Raw genomic sequence first — 23,015 nt, forward strand, 5'->3', positions numbered from 1 at the left:
GGGTTTGGGGGAGAAACAGATTGCAGATGCTGTGGAAAGGAGGGAGCCCTGGTCATGAAGAGAGGTGAGAGAGAGACAGAGAGGAGCACACAGAAGATTGCACAATGAAAACACTGCCCCAAAGTCATTGACTGGGAAAATGTAAGGGGCTGACTTTTGTGAGTTTTTATAGCATAGGGGGGCTTAAAGACTGGAGTTTTAGAGGTCTGCAGTACGGCCGGTGCGGTATCCAGGGGGCACTGCAGTGCTTCTGTGGAGAAGGAGGGCAGATAGCCCAGGGTGCAAAAGGTGTGATCTGAAGATCCTCTGGGATGTACTGGGAGAGACGGTTCCCCCTTCCTGGAGTGCATCTGAGAGAGGTGGCATTGCCTCTCTGGGGACAAAAGAGCCAGCAGGCATCATTTCCCTTGCCTGTCCCCTAGGATAGGCACAAAGACACCTGCTGAGGGCAGCTAACCTGGACACTGGCTCTTTCCTGTGCTTTACCACAAACCCCATGCTTTGGTACAACTGCCCTTCTGGGACAAACCTGCATCACCCTAGTGCAGCAAGACCCTCCCTCATAGGACCAGTGCAGGTCCCTGCCATGCTAGGTCCCTAAAGTTTGGAGTTTTAAAACTCAGCTGGCCTGCCTGGGATACCCTCCAAGGTACATTGCACTGCCAAACAGGCAGATGGCTCAGACACAGACAGATTGAAGGCAGCGATCTCAGGGACACCTGGGACACATGAGGGGAGATTATTTGCTCTTCTGAAAGGGCTTGCTGGACAGCATCAAACAAGAACTATCCTCTCAGGGGAATTGGGAGCTGGCTGGTGCCATATTGTTCTGACCCAGCCCCTTAGCACAAACTAACTTCAGTAAGCAGCACATTGCCAACAGTGGTGGTCTAAACCACTTACACCAAGCCCACCCCCTTGCACTCTGCAGGTGCTGCTTTGCTGGACAAGTGTGCCTGAGAACCAGCACAGCAGGTCCCTGCCCCAGAAGACCTGCACAAATACCTACACACACCACATCTACTGACCATAGAGTTCTGCGAAGCTTCAGCTCTAGTGGAAATAGCATCAGGTCTCTATTAACAAGCAGACCAGAGCGCACCTAGTTAAAACTCACCTCTGGCCAAGGTCCAAACACTCCCCATTGCAGGCAAGGAGAAAGTCTGCAGAAGACTGACCTGAGAGACAGAGTAGAGTGCATAGCAGCATAATGCAGAATGCACACACCATACACCAGAGACACTTCCTGAAGCACTAGGTTCTAGTGCTAGTATCTGGCTTCTTCTTCATAAAATCGTTAGTCTCAGTAGCAGGAAACATAACAGACTTTCCTAACAGAAAGACAGAGACCTACACAAAATGCCAAGATGGAGAAATTCATCCCAAGAGAAAGAACAAGAAAAGGTCACAGCCAGGGATATAATCAAAACAGATATAAGTAATATGACTGATCCAGATTTTAAGGCAACAATCCTAAGGACACTAACTGGGCTTGAGAAAACCATAGAAGACACCAGGGAGTCACTTGCCACAGAGATAAAAGATCTAAAAACCAATCAGGCTGAAATGAAAAATGCAATAACTAAGATTCAAAACTGACTGGATGTAATGACCACAAGCATGGAAGAAGCAGAGGAACAAATAAGTGATATAGAAGATAAAATTATCGGAAATAATGAAGCTGAAAAGAAGAGGGAAAGAAAAATGTTGGAACACAAATGTAGACTTAGGGAACTCAGTGACTCCATAAAGCATAATAACATTCATATCATAGGAGTCCCAGAAGAAGAAGACAGGGAAAAGTGGGCAGAAGGTTTATTTGAGCAAATGATAGCTGAAAACTTCCCTAATCTGGGGAAGGAAACAGACATCCAAATGCAGGAGGCACACAGAACTCCGATCAAAATCAACAAAAACAGGACAACACCAAGACATATTGTTGTTAAATTTGCAAAATATAGAGATAAAGTCCTAAAAGCAGCAAAAGAAGTCCCTAACTTACAAGGGAAGACAAATAAGGTTAGCAGAAGATCTCTCCACAGAAACTTGGCAGACAAGAAAAGAGTGCATGACGTATTCAACTTGCAGAATGGGAAAACATGTGGCCAAGAATATTTCCAGACAAACAGAAACTAAAGGATTTCATGGCCACTAAACCAGCCCTGCAAGAAATATTAAAAGGGACTCTTTGAGTAGTAAAGAAAGACCAAAAGTGACAAAAACTAGAAAGGAACAGAGAAAATCTCCAGAAACAATGACAAAACAGGTAATAAAATGGCACTAAATTCATATCTAGCAATAATTACTCAGAACGTAAATGGACTCAACACCAATCAAAAGACATAGGGTGTCAGAATGGATAAAAAAAAAAAAGACCCATCTATATGCTGCCTATAAGAGACTCATTTTAGACCTAAAAATACCCACAAATTGAAAGTGAGGAGACAGAGAAATATGTACCATGCATATGGATGTCAAAAGAAAGTTGGAGTAACCATAGTTCTATCAGACAAACTAGATTTTAAACCAAAAACTGTAACAAGAGATGAAGAAGGGCACTACATTATAATAAAGGGGTCTATCCAATAATAAGATCTAACATTGTAAATATTTATGCCCTCAACTTGGGAGCACCCAAATATATAAAATAATTAATAACAAATGTAAAGGATATTATTGATAATAATACAATAATAGTAGGGGACTTAAACACCCCCATTTACATCAATGGACAGATCATTTAAGCAGAAAATCAACAAGGAAACAATGGCTTTGAATGACACACTGAACCAGATGGAATTAACAGAAATATTCAAAACATTTCATCCTAAAGCAACAGAATACATATTCATTTTGACTGCACACAGGACATTCTCCAGAATAGAACACATACTGGGTCACAAATCAGCCCTCAACAAGTATAAAAAGATGGAGATCATACCATGTATATTTTCAGACCACAATGCTGTGAAACTTGAAGTAAAACACAAGAAAAAAATTGGGAAGACCAGAAATACATGGAAGCTAAAGAGCATCCTACTAAAGAATGACTAGGTCAATGAGGAAATTAAATAAGAAATTTAAAAATACATGAGAACAAATGAAAATGAAGACAAAATAGTCCACAACCTTTGGGATGCAGCAAAAGCAATCACAAGAGGGAAGTATACAGCAATACAAGTCTACCTCAAAAAGCAAGAACAATCTCAAATATACAACATAACCTTACACCTAAAGGAGAAAAAGAACCACAAATGACATCTAAAGCCAGCAGAAGGGAAATAATAAAGACTAGAGCAGAAATAAATGAGACAGAAACAACAACAACAACAAAACAGTAGAATAGATCAATGAAGCCAGAAGTTTCTATGAAAAAATTTTAAAAACTGATAAACTCCTAACCAGACTTATCAAAAAGAAAAGAGAAAGCACCCAAATAAATAAAATCATGAATGAAAGAGGAGAGATTATAACCAACACCACAGAAATACAAACAATTATAAGAGAATATTATGAAAAATTATATGCCAACAAACTGGGCAATCTGGAAGAAATGGATAAATTCCTAGAAACATATAAACTACAAAAACTGAAACAGGAAGAAATGGAAAACTTGAACAAACTGATAACCAGCAAAGAAACTGAATCAGTAATAAAAAATCTCCCAACAAACAAAAGTCCAGGGCCAGATGGCTTCCCAGGGGAATTCTACCACACATTTAAAGAAGAGTTAATACCTATTCTTCTCAAACTACTCCAAAAAAAAAAAAGAAAAGAAAAAAGAAATGAAAGGGAAACTTCCAAAGTCATTCTAGGAGGCCAGTATTACTGGATTCCAAAACCAGACAGACACCCAACGAAAAAACAGAACTAGAGGCCAATATCCCTGATGAACATGGATACAAAAATTTTCAACAAAACACTAATAAATCAAACCCAACAGTCCATTAAAAGAATTACTCACCATGATGAAGTGGGATTTATTCCTGGGTTGCAAGGGTGGTTCAATATTTGCAAATCAATCAAGAACCATATGATCCTCTCAATAGGTGCAGAAAAAGCATTTAACAAAGTACAGCATGCACTCGCAATAAAAACCCTCAACAAAGTAGAGATAGAGCAAACGTATCTCAACATAATAAAGGCCACATATGAAGGCCCACAGCTAATACCAGCTTTTCCTCTGAGGTCAGGAACAAGACAAGGATGTCTATCCTCACCACTGTTATTTAATATAGTACTGGAAGTCCTAGCCTTGGCAATCAGACAACAAAAAGAAATAAAAGGCATCCAAATCAGCAAGGAAGAGGTCAAACTTTTACTATTTGCAGATGACATGATACTCTATGTAGAAACCCAAAAGACTCCACCAAAAATTTGCTAGGTCTGATACACAAAATCAATAAAGTCACAAGATACAAAATCAATGTACAGAAAATCTCTTGCATTTCTATATACCAATAATCAAGCTGCAGAAAGAGAAATCAAGAAATCAATCCCATTTAAAACAGCACCAAAAATAATAAGACCCCTAGGAATAAACCTAACCAAAAAGGTAAAAGATCTGTACTCTGAAAACTATATAACACTTATGAAAGAAATTGAAGAAGACACAAGGAAATGGAAAAACATTCCATCCTCATTGATTGGAAAGACAAATATTGTTAAAATGTTTATACTACCCAGAGCAATCCACAAATTCAATGTAATCCCTATCAAAATAACACCAGCATTTTTCACAGAGCTAGAAAAAACAATCAAAATTTGTATGGAACTAGAAAAGACCTGGAATAGCCAAAGTAATGTTGAAAAAGAAAAGCAAAGTGGGAGGCATCACAATTCCAACTTCAAGCTGTATTACAAAGCTGTAATCCTCAAGACAGTATGGTATTGACACAAAAACAGATGCATAGCAATGGAACAGAATAGAGAACCCATAAATGGACCCACAGTTATATGGTCAATTAATCTTTGACAAAAAGGGAAAAAATATCCAATGGAAAAAAGATAGTCTCTTCAACAAATGTTGTTGTAAAAATTTTACAGCAACAAGCAGAAGAATAAAACTGGGCTACTTTCTTATACCATACACAAAAATAAATTCAAAATGGATGAAAGACCTAAATGTGAGACAGGAAACCATCAAAATCCTAAAGAACACAGGCAGTAACCTCTATGACATTGCCCATAGCAACTTCTTAATACATACATCTCCGGAGGCAAGGGGAAATAAAGCAAAAATGAACTATTGGGACTTCATCAAGATAAACAGCTTTTGCACAGCAAAGGAAATAATCACTAAAGGCAACCTTCAGGATGGGAGGAGATATTTGCAAATGATATATCTGATAAAGGGTTAGTATCCAAAATATATAAAGAACTTATAAAAGTCAACACCCAAAAAACAAATAACTGAATTAAGAAACAGGCAGAAGGCAGCAATAGACATTTTTCCTATGTCTATTGGGACATACATAAGGCTAACGGACACTTGAAAAGATGTTCAACATTACTCATCATCAGGGAAATACAAATCAAAACTATAATGAGATATCATCTCACGCCTGCCAGAATGGCTAAAATTAACAATACGGAAACAACAGATGTTGGCGAGGATGTGGAGAAAGGGGACCCTCTTACACTGCTGGTGGGAATGCAAACCAGTACAGCCAGTGTGGAAAACAGTATGGAGGTTCCTCAAAAAGTCAAAAATAGAACTACCCTATGATCCAGCAATTGCACTACTAGGTATTTACCCAAAGGATACCAAAATACTGACTCAAAGGGATACATGCACCTCAGTGTTTATAACACCATTATTTGCAACAGCCAAATTACAGAAGGAGCTCAAATGTCCATAGACTGATGAATGGATAAAGAAGATGTGGTATATATAGGCAATGGAATATTACTCAGCCATCAAAAAGAATGAAATCTTGCCATTTGCAACAACATGGATAGAGCTAGAGAGTATTATGTTAAGCCTAATAAGTAAGTCAGAGAAAGACAAATATATGATTTCACTCATATGTGGAACTTAAGAAACAAATGAACATGGGGGGAAAAAAGAGAGGCAAACCATAAAACAGACTCTTAACTATAGAGAACAAACTGAGGGTTGAGAGGAGGCGAGTGGGAGGATGGGTTAAAAGGCTGATGGGAATTAGGGACACTGATTGTGATGAGCATTGGGTGTTGTATGTAAGTGATGAATCACTGAATTCTACACCTGAAATTAATATTACACTGTATGTTAACTAATTGGAATTTAAATAAAAACTTGAAACTAAAAAAAAAAAAATTATATATATACAATGGAATATTATGCAGCCATCAAAAGGAATGAGATCTTGCCATTTGCAACGACGTGGATGGAACTGGAGGGTATTATGTTGAGCGAAATAAGTCAAACAGAGAAAGACATGTATCATATGACCTCACTGATATAAGGAATTCTTAATCGCAGGAAACAAACTGAGGGTTGCTGGAGTGGGGAGTGGGGTGGGAGAGAGGGGGTGACTGGGTAATAGACACTGGGGAGGGTATGTGCTCTGGTAAGCGCTGTGAATTGTGCAAGACTGTTGAATCTCAGATCTGTACCTCTGAAACAAATAATGTAATATATGTTAAAAAAAAAAAAAAGAAGATAGCAGGAGGGGAAGAATGAAGGGGGGGAAATCGGAGGGTAGACGAACCATGAGAGATGATGGACTCTGAGAAACAAACTGAGGGTTCTAGAGGGGAGGGGGGGAGGATGGGTTAGCCTGGTGATGGGTATTAGAGAGGGCACGTTCTGCATGGAGCACTGGGTGTTATGCACAAACAATGAATCATGGAACACTTCATCTAGAACTAATGATGTAATGTATGGGGATTAACATAAGAATAAAAAAATTAAAAAAAAATTATGTGGATAAGGGCTTTTGAGAATGTCTTCCTCCCCTTTGCTATTCATTCATTATTTCCTCGGGGAAGCCTTTTATGAACCCAACACTAGGTCAGCACCTACTGATACACTCCAGTAAAAGTGCTCTTCTTCTTAGTACTTGACACAGACGCCATTGTCTTTATTTTGATGTTTTTCATTAATACTGTTTCCTCACTAATCTGTAAGCTCCAGAAAGGCAGAGACCATGTTAGTTTTTTTGTTTTATCCTCCAGGGTCTAGAACAGTGTCCAGCACATAGTAGGTATTCAATAAAGAGTTGTAGAATTAATGTATAAAAGAAAGAATGAATAAATGAAATGAATGGTTTAAACTAGGCCTTTGGCTAAGTGGCACCTTCCCTTCACTAAGAGAAAATTCATATAGGACCTCCAATTTTGATAAGGGCAATACTTACCGAAGCCCATCAGAGAATACTAGCTCTATGCAATGGCAAAGCAAGGAGAATATTGAATAATTATTTAAATTTAAAATATACTTAGCTATCATGCATATTATGTTTTTGCCTGGAGGTCTGCATTGTGAGATTTTCATAAAGAAAAATGAGGAAATAGATATATAAACAATGGCATAAAGACATGAACTCTGCACATTTGGCAGGTTGTGGCAGGACCTAAAGTGAGTACACAGGTGGGGGATACATCTATAAGTCACATTTGAAATCAAGTTGGAGAGAGCCTTGAAGTCCACAAATTTGTTTTTTTAAAAAAGATTTTATTTATTTATTTATTTATTTATTTATTTATTTATTTGAGAGAGAAAGAAACAGAGAGCAAGAGAGAGCATGGGGGGTGAGAGGGCAGGCAGCAAAGAGAGGAGAAGCAAGCTCCCTGCTAAGCTGGGAGCCCGATGCAGGGCTCCATCCCAGGACCCTGGGATCATGATCTGAGCTGAAGGAAGACGCTTAACCAACTGAGCCATCCAGGTGCCCCTCACAAATCTGGGTTTTAATCAGAACATGCTGATGGGGGTAGGGGGGAAAACTCAGGATTTTTAATGCAAAATTTACACTCATTACAGCCAGGCTTTAGAAAGCTGATTCCAGAAGCAAAGAATGGCTAAAAATCACAGGGAGGAAAATCTGCTAGGAAATTACTGATATAGCTCATTATCAGAAGCAATTAGGACTTGAAATAAGGTAGTGGCCAAGACAAAGCAAGAGAAAGAGGTCTGATTATTCTTCCGAATGCTGGAGTCATTAACTGCAATACTGATTAAGGAGGCAGAAGATGTTTAGAGGGAGTGGTAATGAATTCAGTCTCATTACTAAACCTCAGGGTTGTCTGTCTGAAAGAAGTCTAGCATGCACCTAGATGAGAGCCAGAGCCCTGAAGAGGATCTAACCAGGATATGAGGATTAAGAAGTCATGGGTGTGGATGAGATGGTCAAGGAAGGTAGTACAGAAAGCAAAAAAGGAGAAATTAAGGAGAGAATATTTAGGAAAACCTACATTTAGAAGTGAGAGGAAGAGAAGGGCATAAACATGGTTGTCAGAGAAACAGGAGTATTGGCACAGAAGTGAGACACAGGGATGTTTCAAGAAGCCAGAGTCACTGTTAAATGCTACACAGAGGAAGAAAAAAAGGATGAGTAATGCCATCAGGTTTGTGATCAGGAGATGAACTGATTTCTTGAACAATGTGGCAGGCTGAATAATGGCCTCCCAAAATTCCAGATGTGATTAAGTTAAGGATTTTTAAGTGAGAAAATATCCTAGGTTCTTTGGATGGACCCTAAATGTAATCACAAGTATCTTTAGAGAATGGAGGCAGAAGGAAAGCTAATACAGAGGAGAGAAAATTGTGCAATGACATCAACAGAGAGAGAGAGAGACGTGAAGATGCTACAGTATGAGCTTTGAAGATGGAAGAAGGGGCCATGAGCCGAAGAATACAGATGGCCACCAGGAGCTGACAAAGAATACAGTGCTAGAGGCTGGAAAATGCAATGAAACAGATTCTTCCTAAAGTCTCCAGACTGCCAACACCTTGGTTTCAGCCCAGTGAACCTGATTTTGGAACACCATCTTCAAGAACCGTAAGAGAATAAATTTGTGTTGTTTTAAGCCACCAAGTATGTGGTGACTTGTTATAGTAGCCTAGAAAACTAATACAGAAGTAAAGGCAAAAACAATTTTTTTTATTAAATTTTTTTTTAAGATTTTATTTATTTATTTATTTGAGAGAGAGAGAGAGAGTGCAAGAGGGGGTAGGGTTAGAGGGAGAAGCAGACTCCCCGCCGAGCAGGGAGCCCGATATGGGACTCGATCCCAGGACTCCGGGATCATGACCTGAGCTGAAGGCAGTCACTTAACCAACTGAGCCACCCAGGCGCCCGGAAAAAACAATTTTTAAGTGCTTGGAAAGTGAATAAAATACAAAGAAGTGAAGGTAGATAGTATATATCATGATCTCAAAAGGTTGGCAGTTAAAGAAATGAGAGAGTTGAGACAGCTTGAAGAGAAATCAGGTTTAAAAGAATTAGTGTGTGTAATGTTTTAGATTTGGGGATATTGGTGTGTGTATATTCATGGGCTTAGAAGAAATGATCAACAGAAAGTAAATCTGAATATGCCGAGAGCAATGAGAGAATGGTTGATGGTCAAAGTCTTACGAGAAAGGTGGTAAAATGGTAAGGGGCTAGACCCAGGAAAAAGTAGGCGACCCTCAGGAGTTGGGAACATAAAACACCTACACATCATTTACTTTAGCACTCATTAGCATAAGTTCAAGGATTGTAAATTTTTTTTGAGATTTTATTTATTTATTTGAGATAGAGAGAGCACACAAGCAGGGGGTGAAGGGGAGGCAGAGGGAGAGGGAGAAGCAGACTCCCCATTGAGCAGGGAGCCTGATGCAGGGCTTGATCCCAGGACCCTGAGATCATGAACTTAAGGCAGACACTTAACTGACTGAGCCACCAGGCACCCCAGATTGTAAACTGTTTTAATGTTAGCCCAAGCAAAACATAAAGAGATAGTTTAGGTCTACTACTCTCTAAGATAGAAAGCATCTCATTGATTTTAAAGTACATCATTATTTTGGGTGGTCCGTGTTACTATCCATCCCCACCAGTGTTGGTATTACAAACTTAAACACACATTTATTTATTTATTTATTTATTTATTTATTTATTTATTTTAAACTTCAATTTATTTTTTTTTTAAGATTTTATTTGACAGAGAGAGAGGGAGAGAGCACAAGCAGGGGGAGCAGCATGCAGAGGAAGAAGGAGGCTCCCTGCTGAGCAAGGAGCCTGATGCAGACCTCGATCCCAGGACCCTGGGATTATGACCTGAACCAAAGGCAGATGTTTAACCGGAGTCACCCAGGCATCCCTTAAACACACGTTTAAATGAGTAAAGAATAATACAATCCATAAAAATATTGATTAGGGTAGAATAAAATGTATTATGATCATATTTTTTTAGTTCTAGGAGCTTCAAGACTTAGAATTCATAATCAGTCATTCCTCAGAAGTGCTCTCTGTTCAAGGCAATTATTCAAATCCTCATCCTGAGTATTAAAGGGTGTTTTTTTTTTTAAGAAGTGGACATTATTGAGACTCTAACATTTGGATAACCATCAGAGAGAACTTTGCCCCAGCAATTTGCAAACTAACTAAATCAGAAGAATCTCTCTCTTCAGTCCAAACCTTTCCATAGGTTTTGGACAATTCCTAACAAGTTCTTTGTCAGAAAATTCATTTTTCATATTAAAAAAGTAGCAGAAGTTATTAAGTTATGTTGTAAAAGGACAACAAGCTTCCAAGAAGCTAATGAATTAAATTCTCTGTCCATACCTATAATTCATTTCTCTGGAGCTGTTCAGAGATTAAAGGAGCTATGTTTCAAATGGCCTCAGGTAACCTACATGCTTGCCTGGAAGCCTGAAAGCATAGGACAAGGCTAAGTATGGGAGAAAAGAGGATTTCCCCTATTTCAGAATGGTCAGACTGTTAGGGTGACTGGGAAAACAGGTATATACCATGGCTTCCTGAAAGAGCAGTTGCCCAAAGGCAATTTGACCAATGTTTTTCTTCATGGAGAAGGCTTCACTGCTGAGGAATCAAGGGGACACTGTACTTCACACTTCTTCCTCTTAGCTATTCCTGACTGAGTAAAAAGTAAAAACCCATAGTGGGAAATAGGAAGATCATGACACAAGTGGATTGTCTTCTAAGTCCATTATGGATCTGAAAAAGGAAGGAAACTGGCAGAAAACAAATGCCTGTATACCATCGACAGATTTTTTTTTCTTTTCCAATAAATAAGAAGAGTCCTTAGTTGATGAATCACAGACCTGTACCCCTGAAACAAATAATACATTAAAAGTTAATTTAAAAAAAGAATTAAAAAAAAAGAAGGGTCTTTAACATTTCTGGAAAGATCCACATCAGTAAAAGCATTTATGAAGGTGAAAAATGAACCTCAGTACAACCTGAAAAGGAAGGTTGCTGTGAATGGTAGTGGTGCAAGGTAGTGAACAGGCAGTAGCTGCAGAAGGAATCACTCAGCAACACTAGACAGATAAGCACGCAAGAAGAGCAGCAGAGATGGTGAGAAAGATGGGTAACTTAGTACCACTCTGGGTAAGTAATGAAGTTCATGAACACTGCCTAGGGCTGACAGAGGAGGCCTCCTGGGAGGCTAGCATTCCTTGGTTGTACACATATGACAGCACTAAGAAAGGCAAAGGAGTAAGAAGTTTACAATATTCTGTATAACAATATACCAGATTATATTTGCCTTGAGCTGGCAATGCTACGATTCGAAAAGAATTCTTTTCATGAGATAGGGACATAATTTGATAAATTAATTAAAGGGCAGGAGCAATGAAGCTTCCCTTGTAATTTATCCTCTCCTGTTTGTAATTTATCCTCTCCTCCTCACCAACATCTCCCAAATTTAAGATTTTCCTTTATTTATTCATTGTTCCAAAAAATATTTCTTGAACATCCACCCTGTTCCTCACACTGTGCATGTGCTAGGGATACAATGAATAGAATGATCAATGTCCTTACCTTCAGGAAGCATGTAGTCTAATGGAGGAAGAAGACATTAAACCAATAAATATAGACCCAAATAAATACAGACTTTCAAATAAAATATTTTGACTGTATTTTCTGTAATCTGTAAAAAAAAAAAAAAAAATCTGTAAAGATTGTTCTAGTTACTGCCTAGGGGAAAATAAAAGACAATGTCAGGGAGACATAATTTAGTTTTAGGGATCAGAGAAGACAAATAAATACTATTTAAACTAAAGGATAGAAAGAAGTTAGTGAAGTGAAGAGAAGAGCTTTCTAAACACAGTGAACAGCCTGTTTAAGGGCCTGACAATGAAAAGAACTTGGCATGTTCAAGAACCTGAAAATGACCAGTGGGTCTGCAGCAAGGTCTGCAAAGACAGGAGTGGCATGAAGCCAGCCTGGAGGGGTGTGCATGGGTGTCGAAAGGTAACACTGATGGACACGGACACATCGTCAGATACAAGTGAAGCAGTTCCTTGAGAAGTTAACTTTGATCCCTTCTCAGAGGGTCTTCATTCTCCCACTCAGTTGTTCTGGCTATTTGCTGGTCTCTGGCCTGGAGCAGCTACGTAGAAGTGAACAATCCACCATCCAACAGATGCCAACATAACTGGAGTGAATCAAGGGTAGAACGGGGAAGACTGGGGAAAAGATCAGGCCTGGGAATAGAATACAAGTTCAGTTTTTGACACGTTAATGTGAGATGACTCCAACGTAAGACATCTAAGTGAAAAGTTTAGGTTGGCATTTGGATTTGAAGCTCGGAAAAGAAGTCTGGGCTAAAATTATGAATCTGGACATCATGGCAATCAACAAACAATAAGAACCAACTCTAGCTAATTTAAGTAGAAAAGAAATTTATTGAAAAGATATTGAAAAGATACCATGGAATTTCCAAGGAGTCTGGAAAAACACACCCAGAAAAAAAACAAGAACTACAAAATGCTGGTCAGCCAAGAACAGTAAAAATCATGCTATTGTTCCTCTGCTGAGGCCTTGGCAGGGGCCACTGCTGGCCCCAGATGCTGAATATGGCCACTGGCACCACAGTTCAGACTGCCCCCAGGATATAGATTTGGGTGCTGCTTATTCCCACCCAGATAAACTCTCTACCATCCCTGCTTCTTTGAGTCACTAACGTCCAATTCAAACCCAGGCACCAGCACCTAATTTGCCAAGCCTACCTGCCCATACTCCAACTGCCAATAGTAAAGATAAATCAAGTACCAGGAATATTAATTTTGGGTGGAGGAAAAGGGGACATTGATAGGAATGGATAAGGCCATTTACAGAGCAAGAGAGAAAGAAAAGAAGGAAAGGAAAAGAAATGGACAGGACAGGATAGGAAGAAATGTGTAGAGAAAGGAAAGAATGGAGGAGGAATACTGGAAGGGGCAGCCTAGGACAAAGGCTTGAGACTCTCCAGCATTGAGTTCTGCCTGAATTAGGATTGTCAAGGCCTATTCTGTGATAATACATTCCACGTCAAATCTACATAGTAATTTACTCGAAAATAAGTCAGAAATAAAGATGGTATCCCTAAATTAGCAGTACACTTGATTCTAACACACTATTCTCAAAGTGAATTCTAAGAATCACAATATAAACCTGACTCCTCAAGATAGCATTTTCCACATAGCCTTGCCCACTCTATAGCCAAATATAATTAAGTATGTTCATATGGCTTTTAAACTGTCCAACAATGACAACAGCACAAAGAAAAGAACGGATAGGAAATTAATTAAAATACCATATGTATTGTCTGGATGTACTCCAGTATTCTTAAGTGACCTATGACTCTTTCAGTAATTATCTGCAGATCTTCAAAATGGGTGAGACTTTAATCAAAAGCAAATAAAAATGCATGCTACATCTTTTGTGCTAGGAATAAAATCGGGTCTAATTCCTTATGAAAAAAATAACTTGGGCATTATAATGAGAGATATCATGGCAAAACAAAGTGTGGGTGGTGGGGAGATGGAGTTCCCCTCCTTGCCAAGATAATATATTTTTCCCAGACATTCTCATCATTAGAAATATATTCCATTTAAATTTCTTTTCTTTAGAAAAAAATTGTCTCATTCCTTTAGATTTCCTCACCTCCACCAAAGTATTTAGAATGCTTGATCACAAATACAGTAGAAAGGAATTTTTTTTTTTAAATGGTGATCTTTTTAGCCAATTCTTGATGCTAAAGCAGTGGTCTTCCAAGTGAATACCAAGGAGTCCCAGGTTTTCACAGACATGCTTTAGGAGCCACTGCAGAAGATAAAGGGGAGACCCATTAGATATGGCTCAGGACTCTTAGCACCACTCTGATTTTATACTTCCTAGATAAGTTCTATAGTGTTAAAAGTTTAAATGCTGCTCTAGAGGAATAGAATTCATCACTAGCCATTACTTACAACACTGCTATAAATAATACAGTTTTCTAAAAAGTCCATAAGTTCCATTTTAAGACCTCAGATGTGGAGGATGCTAATATCTCTAAGAACAAAAATGCTACTGAAGAAGAAGGAGGTCTTGCTTTCCACCACATACCTCAAAGTGTGGCCCACCAAGATCTGGACCTCCAGATGAGCTTCAAATCTAGGGCTGCCAGATTTAGCAAAGAAAATATGCTTAATTAAATTTGAATTTCAGAAAAATAAAAATTTTTGTGTATGTATACTTACTGTAGTATACCCCATGTAATATTTGGGGCATATTTATAATAAAAGATTTTTCATTGTTTATCTAAAATCCAAATTTATCTAGGCATCCTATACTTTATCTGGCAACCCTACCCAAGTCAGACTCAAGCACGTGGATCTGCTGTTAAGAGATGATTGTATAACCCATAAATGTCAAAAATCACCGTAAGTTTGTATTTTATATTCCAGAAAAATCTACCGGGGGGTGGGGGCAAAGATTAATCTGGATGGTACATCACAAGTTTAGCACAGGAAGCTATTCCTGCAGATTCCCTGTTACTCATTTTGCTTCTAGTCTTTCTGATTTAGCTATTCCCTCATCCCAGTTACTGATTTAAATCTTACTGATTCACCTAGCATCCTTTTTCCAGGTCCCTCATTTCCTAGGGATACCAGTTCCCAACCTGACCACATGCAGATCCTCAAATGGATTCTTAAGTCCTTTCACTTCTTCACAGTTATGTTATAAAGAGGACTTCTCAATTCCATGAACCAGAGATCCTAATCTTCAAAGCTGAGACCCCAAGATTCATCACTACCCCAGAGATTATTCCTATATATACTCAAGTAATTGTTAAAATTGTTAAAACCCCAAAAGAAGCTTAGCATGATCTGCCTCAAAGCTGGGAACTCTCTAATCTTGTACCCTTCTCAAATATGACCTTCTCAGTGAACACCTCCCTAACCACACTAAAGTTGCATACATATCTCTCCCATGGCACTCTATATCCTCTTTTTTTTTTTCTATAGCACCATCTAAAATGCCAACTCTTTCACAAGTTCATCTTGTTTAATTTCTATATCTCTTCACTAAAAGATCAGCTGCCATGGGGGCAGTCACTTTGCCTATGTTCTTCAGTAAAGCAGTATATGGTATAGGATAGATATCCAAAAATATATTTTTGGAATATCATACTTTTCTTCTAGTTGCTGGATTACTAGAAGTTATTATCTTGTTATTCTGTCCTAGGTCTGTGCCTTCATTTCTTGCCCAATACCTCTGTAAGTCCAACATTAGAGTTCTACCTTACTTCCCTAGTCAAAGACTTTGCAAAAATGTGCATCCTAACCTAGTCCTCAAAACCACACAGCTAGCTTACTGGTACTTGTCATCAATGCTTCTTGACCTGAACGTCCTATCTGCTTGAACCTCCCTCTAATGTCAAAGTCCAGATTCACCTGCTCATTTTTTTTTCCTTTTAATGTACCCATTATAAAAGAGGGGTGCACAGCCTCCTTGTCATCTTGAGATCAAAGGGGCAGCCTAGCAATGAGGAAACCATCTTCACTCACACATGATGTAACACCATCTCCAATTCTCTAACCTCTCAGTGCTCTTCTCTGTGCAAACATATCAGTAAGCTGTCTTCCATGTCAGGATTTAGTGAATTAGGCAAACTTCTAGAACTTCACATGATTCACTACTTTTCATACCAAATAAATAAGCTAACTTTAAAACATAGACATCCTGACAGAACACAATATTGCATTTACATTTTTAGGGGCAGTTAGTGTTCTAAAAACCTAGAGACAATCACCATTAGTTAGTGTGATTTTGTGATTTATGATTAGAAATACATGTTTGGTTTTTGTTCCTGTTTCTAGCACTAAAACACTTGGAATTCTCTAAGTGTTAAGACTGATAAAGGTATGTTTTGTCATGTTAATGAGGTGACTTTTGGTATGCCCCAAGGTCACCTAAAGATGGGAGCTGGTTGTCAGGGGAACCAAGCCTACCATCTGAAAGTTGGAACTTTCAGCCTGACCCCCTTGACCTCTGGGGAGAGCAGAGGGTCTGGAGGTTGAGTCGATGGCCAATGGCCAACAATTTAACCATTTGTGCCTATGTAATGAAACCTCAATAAAAACCCAACAGGACAGCATCTGAAGAGTTTCCAGGTTGGTGGACACATGGAGATTTGGGGAGAGTGGTGCACTCAAAGAGCATGGAAGTTTCTCACCCTTTCCCCATCCACTGCCCTATGCATCTCTTCTGTCTGGTTGTCCCTGAGTTATATCCTTTTATAATTAATCTAATGATCTAGTAAGTAAAATGTTTCTCTGAGTTGTGAAGCACTCTGGCAAACTAATCGAACCCAAGGAAGGGGTTGTAGGAACCTCTGATTTAAAGCTAGTCAGTCAGAAATATAGGTGACAACCTGGTCTTGCAACTGGCATCTGAAGTGGGTGGGGTGGGGGAGGGGGAGGTGGTGGATGGAGGACAGTCTTGTGAGGAATCTGATCCTCAGCCTGTGGAATCTGATCCTATCTTGGGTAGATAGTGTCAGAATTGAGTTGAATTACAGGACACCCACAGGTGTCCAGAGAACTGGTGGATATGTGGTGAAATACTGCCCCCATCCACTTCACATTGTAAACTGGGGTCACAAGTACCCTTTAGAAGAATAAAAGCAAAAATGATTACGGTTTATCTTATCTGACTTTCTCATCCTCCTGCATCTCTTATTTCTCAGGACCAATTTATATTGAATAATAGTACCTCCCTTGTCCTGTATCTATATATTTATACACATACTATTTGTGTAGTATTAAGCAAAAAAAAAAACACCTTATGTATGTATGGATTTTCATGAGGTCCTTCAGTATCAGAAAGATCTGTGGCTATGAGAGAGACTAAAAGAGTCACATTGGGTCATTTTGTAAAGTGACCTGTACTAAAATAAAACAAAATATATTCAAGAACTTCTATATTGAGACTGTCCAGAACAGGTAGTAAGGAACATGTGCTTAATCTCCAGGAGTTGTGATATACAAAAGTAGGCAGCAATTTTTCCCAGATCATTAGTACTTATGGTGCCCAGTCCAATCAGGTTCAACAATCAATCTCAAATTACCCAAAGGTATAAATTGCAGAGAAACTAGAGTGTGACTTTTATGAAAACAAAATTTTGTCAGGTTTTATTCACTGTAATATCCCCAGTGTCTAACAAAGAGTAGTAACTCAGCATATACTTGTGGAAGAGAATAGTAGTGCTCCTGGAAAATAGGCATATTTTGGTTATGGGTAATTTCAGGTTTCCAAAGCTCCAAAATTTGGAGACTTCTTTAAACATTCCCCCCAAAAAAATCTCTGAGTGTGACTTGTGATTCACAGGACCATCTTTTGGCTCCATACAATCATTCCCTTATGTGTATTACTTAGGTTTCCATAATTGTCAAGGCAACCTATATATCACTATAAAATCAATTTTGATTAATGTAGAAATACTGAGAAACGAAACTAGAATCAACATTTGTCTGAGGCTTCTGCTTTCTTATTACTTCTACCAAACTCTCTATACAAAATTAAATTACACAAATGAAAAGGAAAATAGGGACATATTTTCAATATCAAAATGAAAACAATGAATATCCAGGAGACAACATCTATTCCTCCTAGATTTACCTAAATTATTGACAGTGGAAATTGATATTTAATAATCACTGACTTTAAACATATATTTGATTCCATTTAAACAACAGGAAAATAAATATGATAATAAGACATGTCTAGAGTTAGGGAACAATCAATCATAAATATAATACTAAAACTGTCCCAGAATGCCTGAAATTATGGCCCAGAATTCAGCATAAGTGGGTTTACCATCAATTCCTTGGGGGGTTAACTACTAAGAGTACATACCAATCATTATAGAACAGTCCTTCAGTTTTATTCTTCAATAAAACATTGTAGCCTTTCATGAAGTTTGTCTTATGCTTTCATCTTTGTTTTAGAAATAATGTCCATGGTCTCCCGACAGAAATTGATTAATAACTTGACCACTAGGCATATTCTAGTTCTTCTAGAGAACTCAAATGGTGGAGTCTAATGAATTTGGGAAATTTGTAATTGCTTTTATAATTAGTCATTCTAAAACTGTGCCAGGCAATATGGTAGCCACTACCATAGCTACCCACAGTGGCTACTTAAATTTAAATTAATTAAAAGTAAATAAAATGGTCGTAGTTAATGATGAAAAGGAGGGGCACCTGGGTGGTTCAGTCGTTGAGCGTCTGCCTTTGGCTCAGGTCATGATCTCAGGGTCTGGGATCAAGCCCCACATCAGGCTCCCTGCTCAGTGGGAAGCCTGCTTCTCCCTCTCCTGCTCCCCTGCTTGTGGGCCCTCTTTCTCTCTCTTTCTCATACTCTGTCAAATAAATAAATAAATCTTTTAATAAATAAATAAATAAATAAATATGAAAAGGAGTAACCATGCTTCACTCTTTCTTTCATATTGAATACAACTCTAAAGCCCAATATTGGACAACTATTTGAATACCTTAAAAGTTGGGCGCCTGGGTGGCTCAGTTGGTTAAGCAACTGCCTTCGGCTCAGGTCATGATCCCGGAGTCCTGGGATCAAGTCCCACATCAGGCTCCTGGCTCAGCAGAGAGCCTGCTTCTCCCTCTGACCCTCTCCCTTTCATGCTGTTTCTCTCTCCCTCGCTGTCTAATAAATAAATAAAATCTTTAAAAAAAAAAAAAAAGTAAACAGCTGCAGGCCCATCAAGGAAGAACACCAGAATTTGAAATACCACAGAATCAGTAGTGAATTTACCATTCATCTTCTCCAACAGCCTGTGACTTGAATTCAGTGAAGCCTGAAACTCACAAGTAAGCACTGCGGCACAGACATACTGAACTCCAGGAGAAGCACTCTAGACTGGCTGAGGAATAGGAAAGGCAACTCTGAATACTCAAGGTGGGGAAATTTTTATTTTTTTGTTCTGCCATGTTCCAGCCCCCCAAAAATTCTATAGCAGAATTGACAGTAATTGCTATGAGATCCTCAAGAGTCCAAATTCCTAAAGCAGGAAAACTTATTCCCTATCTGCAAACCTGCAGTTGAAAGACAGTAGGGCAAAATCATGTTTTTTTTTTCTCTCTCTGTCCTCTGTCTTACTAGACCAGAATGTGAGCCCAATCACAAAAGTACATGACAGAGAGGTATCACTAAAGCCCCAGACAGAGAACCAAAAAAGGGGCTCAAGGAATCAAAAAGCACCTGGGAAATGATGGATGCGAAAGAGCTTGGGAAATCAACTTCATAAAGTTGTTTATGAACTCCTGAGCTCACTCCTGACCTGCACCTGTATGTCTCTGATTCTTTTTTTTTTTTTAAAGATTTTATTTATTTATTTGAGAGAGAGAATGAGAGAGAGAGAGCACATGAGAGGGGGGAGGGTCAGAGGGAGAAGCAGACTCCCTGCTGAGCTGGGAGCCCAATGCGGGACTCGATCCTAGGACTCCAGGATCATGACCTGAGCCAAAGGCAGTCACTTAATCAACTGAGCCACCCAGGTGCCCCTATGGCTCTGATTCTAATTAGCACACCAAAGACTTTGAGAACTGAAGTTACTATATACCACTGCTTAGGCCCCAGACTGACCACTGGGTGGTACATACCCAGAACGTACCTGAAGAGCATTACCAAGCCTTTGAAAACTAAACTGACATTGAAACCATAGCCCACAGGAGGTAGGTAGAGATGTGTGGCCTGAATCTAACTAAATCAATTGCCTGCTAAAACAAAAGAAGCTATATTCTCCATAAATTTTACTGACTCAGAGTCTCAAAATGTAATATTCAAAATTTCTGCTATATAATTCAAAATTACCTGACATATGATAAACCAAGAAAACTTCAATAGACATCAATGACAAGATGACACAATTGTTGGATTCATGGACAAAGACTAAAATCCTCAAACTAGCAATTGTGAACACTGTTACAACAGATGTTAAAAAAAAAAAAATCTTGGCAAATAAACACAAGATACAGAGAAGAAAGAACTGAAAAGCAAAATAACTGAGATAAAAATACATTGGATGAAGTCAATAGCAGAAAGAAGATGGTAGAGCAGAGTCAGTAAACTTGAAGATGGTATAATAGAAATGACCTGAACTAAGTAATAGAAAGAACAAATTAAAAAATGAACAGAGCCTCAGGGACCAGTGAGACAGTAACAGAAAGTCTCATGTCATGTCATTGGAGTGTCAGAGAGAGGAGAAAAAGTATAGTGATAAAAATATATTTGAGGAAATAATGGCTGAAAATTTTATGAAATTTGGCTACAGCCGTACATCTATAAATAGAAGAGCAAACCCCAAGCAGGATAAATCCAAACACTCATGCCCGCAGACAGCAATGAATCTAATGACTGTATATTTCTCATCAGAAATCATAGAGGCCAGAAAGAAGTGGTACCATAATTTTACAGTACTTAATGACTATTAACAGTGAACTCTAAACTTAGCAAAAGCATTTTTCAGAAATGAAGTAAAATAAAGAAATTTTCAGATAAAAAATACTAAGACAATTCTTAGCAGATCTTCTTTAAAAGAAATCCTAAAGGAAACTCTTGAAAAGAATGAAAATGATACTAGAAGGAAACCTGAGACAACCTGAGAAAAAAAGAATAGCAAATATAAACAAACAAAAAAACAAAACCCACACAGGTAAATATGGTAAATATCTTGGTAAACATAATAGACCATTCTTGTCTTGAATTTTTAAAAATATGCTTGACTACTAAAAACAAAAATTATAACTGATTGATGGTATTTAAATGTAGATATACTATATAAGACAATTATAGTATAAAGGGGGAGGGCAAAGGGACCTAAATGGTGATAAGATTTTTACATCCCAATTGAAGTGGCAAACTATCTGCTGAATTATACTGTGAAAAGTTAATTATGTATTTTGGAATCCCTAGAGCCATCACTTAAAAAAAAAAAGTCATACAAAATGATATAGTAAAAAGTCACAATAGATAAATTAAAAACAGAACACTAAAAAATCTTCAAAGACTCCAAAGAAGCCCAGAAAGGGGGAAATAGGAAACAAAAAAGAAGGGGAACAAGAAAAAAACACCCAACAGAAAAATAGACTTATATCCAAAAGTATCAATAAAGGCATTAAACATAAATAAATGGTCTAACCACACCAGTTAAAAGATACAGATTGTCAGCATTAAAACAAACAAAAAAAATGACTCAACTCCAGGTTTTCCACAGTAAACTCACTTCAAATATAATGATATAGTTATGTTGCAAACACTAACCAACAGAAAGCTGAAGTGGCTATATTAATATCAAACAAAGTAAACTGCAGAGCAAAGAAAATTTTCAGGAATAAAGAAGGATATTATCTACTGATACAAGAATCAATTCACAAGGCATAAAAATTCTAAATGTGTATTCATCTTACACTGTAGTTTTGAAATACATGAAGCAAAAACTGAAGGAACTAAAAGGAGATATACATAAATCTATGATTATAATTAGAGATTTTGATGCTCTCTCTCAGGAACAATGTAACTAAAAGACATAAACTCTGTAAAGATATAAAATAAGCCAACAATGCCAGTTTTAATAGACATTAATAGAAAATTCCACCCAAAACCATAATTTTTTCCAGTGTATACAGAACTTCCACCAAGATATGACCTGAAACACAAAGCAAATCACAGGATATTTAAAAAATTGAAGTTATAGAAAGTTCATTTTCAGACCACAGTGTAATTATACTGAAAATCAGTAATAGAAAGATAACAGGAAAAGTTAGAAATTAAGCAGCACTTCTAAATAATCCATCGTCAACAAAAGGACTCTCAAAGAAAATTTTTAAATATTTTATACTGAATGAAAATGAAAAAACAGCATACCAAAAGTTGTGGGATGCAGCAAATATCTTTTAGAGGGTTATTTACAGCATTACATACTGATAAGAGAAAAGAATAAAAGTCTCAAATCAATAACCTAAGCTTCAAATTTAAAGGTTAGAAAAGGAAAAGAAAAATACAACCAAATTAAGTGAAAGGAATAAGAGCAGAAATCAATGTAATTGAAAAGAGGAAAGGAATAAGGAAAATCAATGAAGCAAAATGCTGGTCCTCTGAAAGGTCAATAAGACTGATGAACCTTTAGCAAGGATGAATTAAAAAAGAGAGAACACAATACCAATATAAGAAATGAAATAAAAACTAAAGGAATATGACTACTATACACACAAATGGATTTCTTCTTCCATTTGTTTAATTAACTTCAGCTAATTTTTATTTTATTTTTTTAAGCTTTTAGTTAAATTCCATGTAGTTACATACAGTGTACTATTAGTTTCAGGTGTACAATACTGTGACTGAACACTTCCATACAACACCCTCTGCTCATCACAACAAATGCACTTCTTAATCCCCATCACCTATTTAACCCATTCCCCATCCACCTTTACTCTCATAACCAACAGTTTGTTCTCTCTAGTTAAGAGTCTATTTCTTGGTTTGCCTCTCTCTCTTTTTTTCCCGTTTGCTCATTTGTTTTGTTTCTTATATTCCACACAGGAG

Source organism: Mirounga angustirostris, unplaced genomic scaffold (assembly GCF_029215605.1).
Source record: "Mirounga angustirostris isolate CCGP_5_RB_7025 unplaced genomic scaffold, mMirAng1.0.hap1 SCAF_14, whole genome shotgun sequence".
NCBI lineage: Eukaryota > Metazoa > Chordata > Mammalia > Carnivora > Phocidae > Mirounga > Mirounga angustirostris.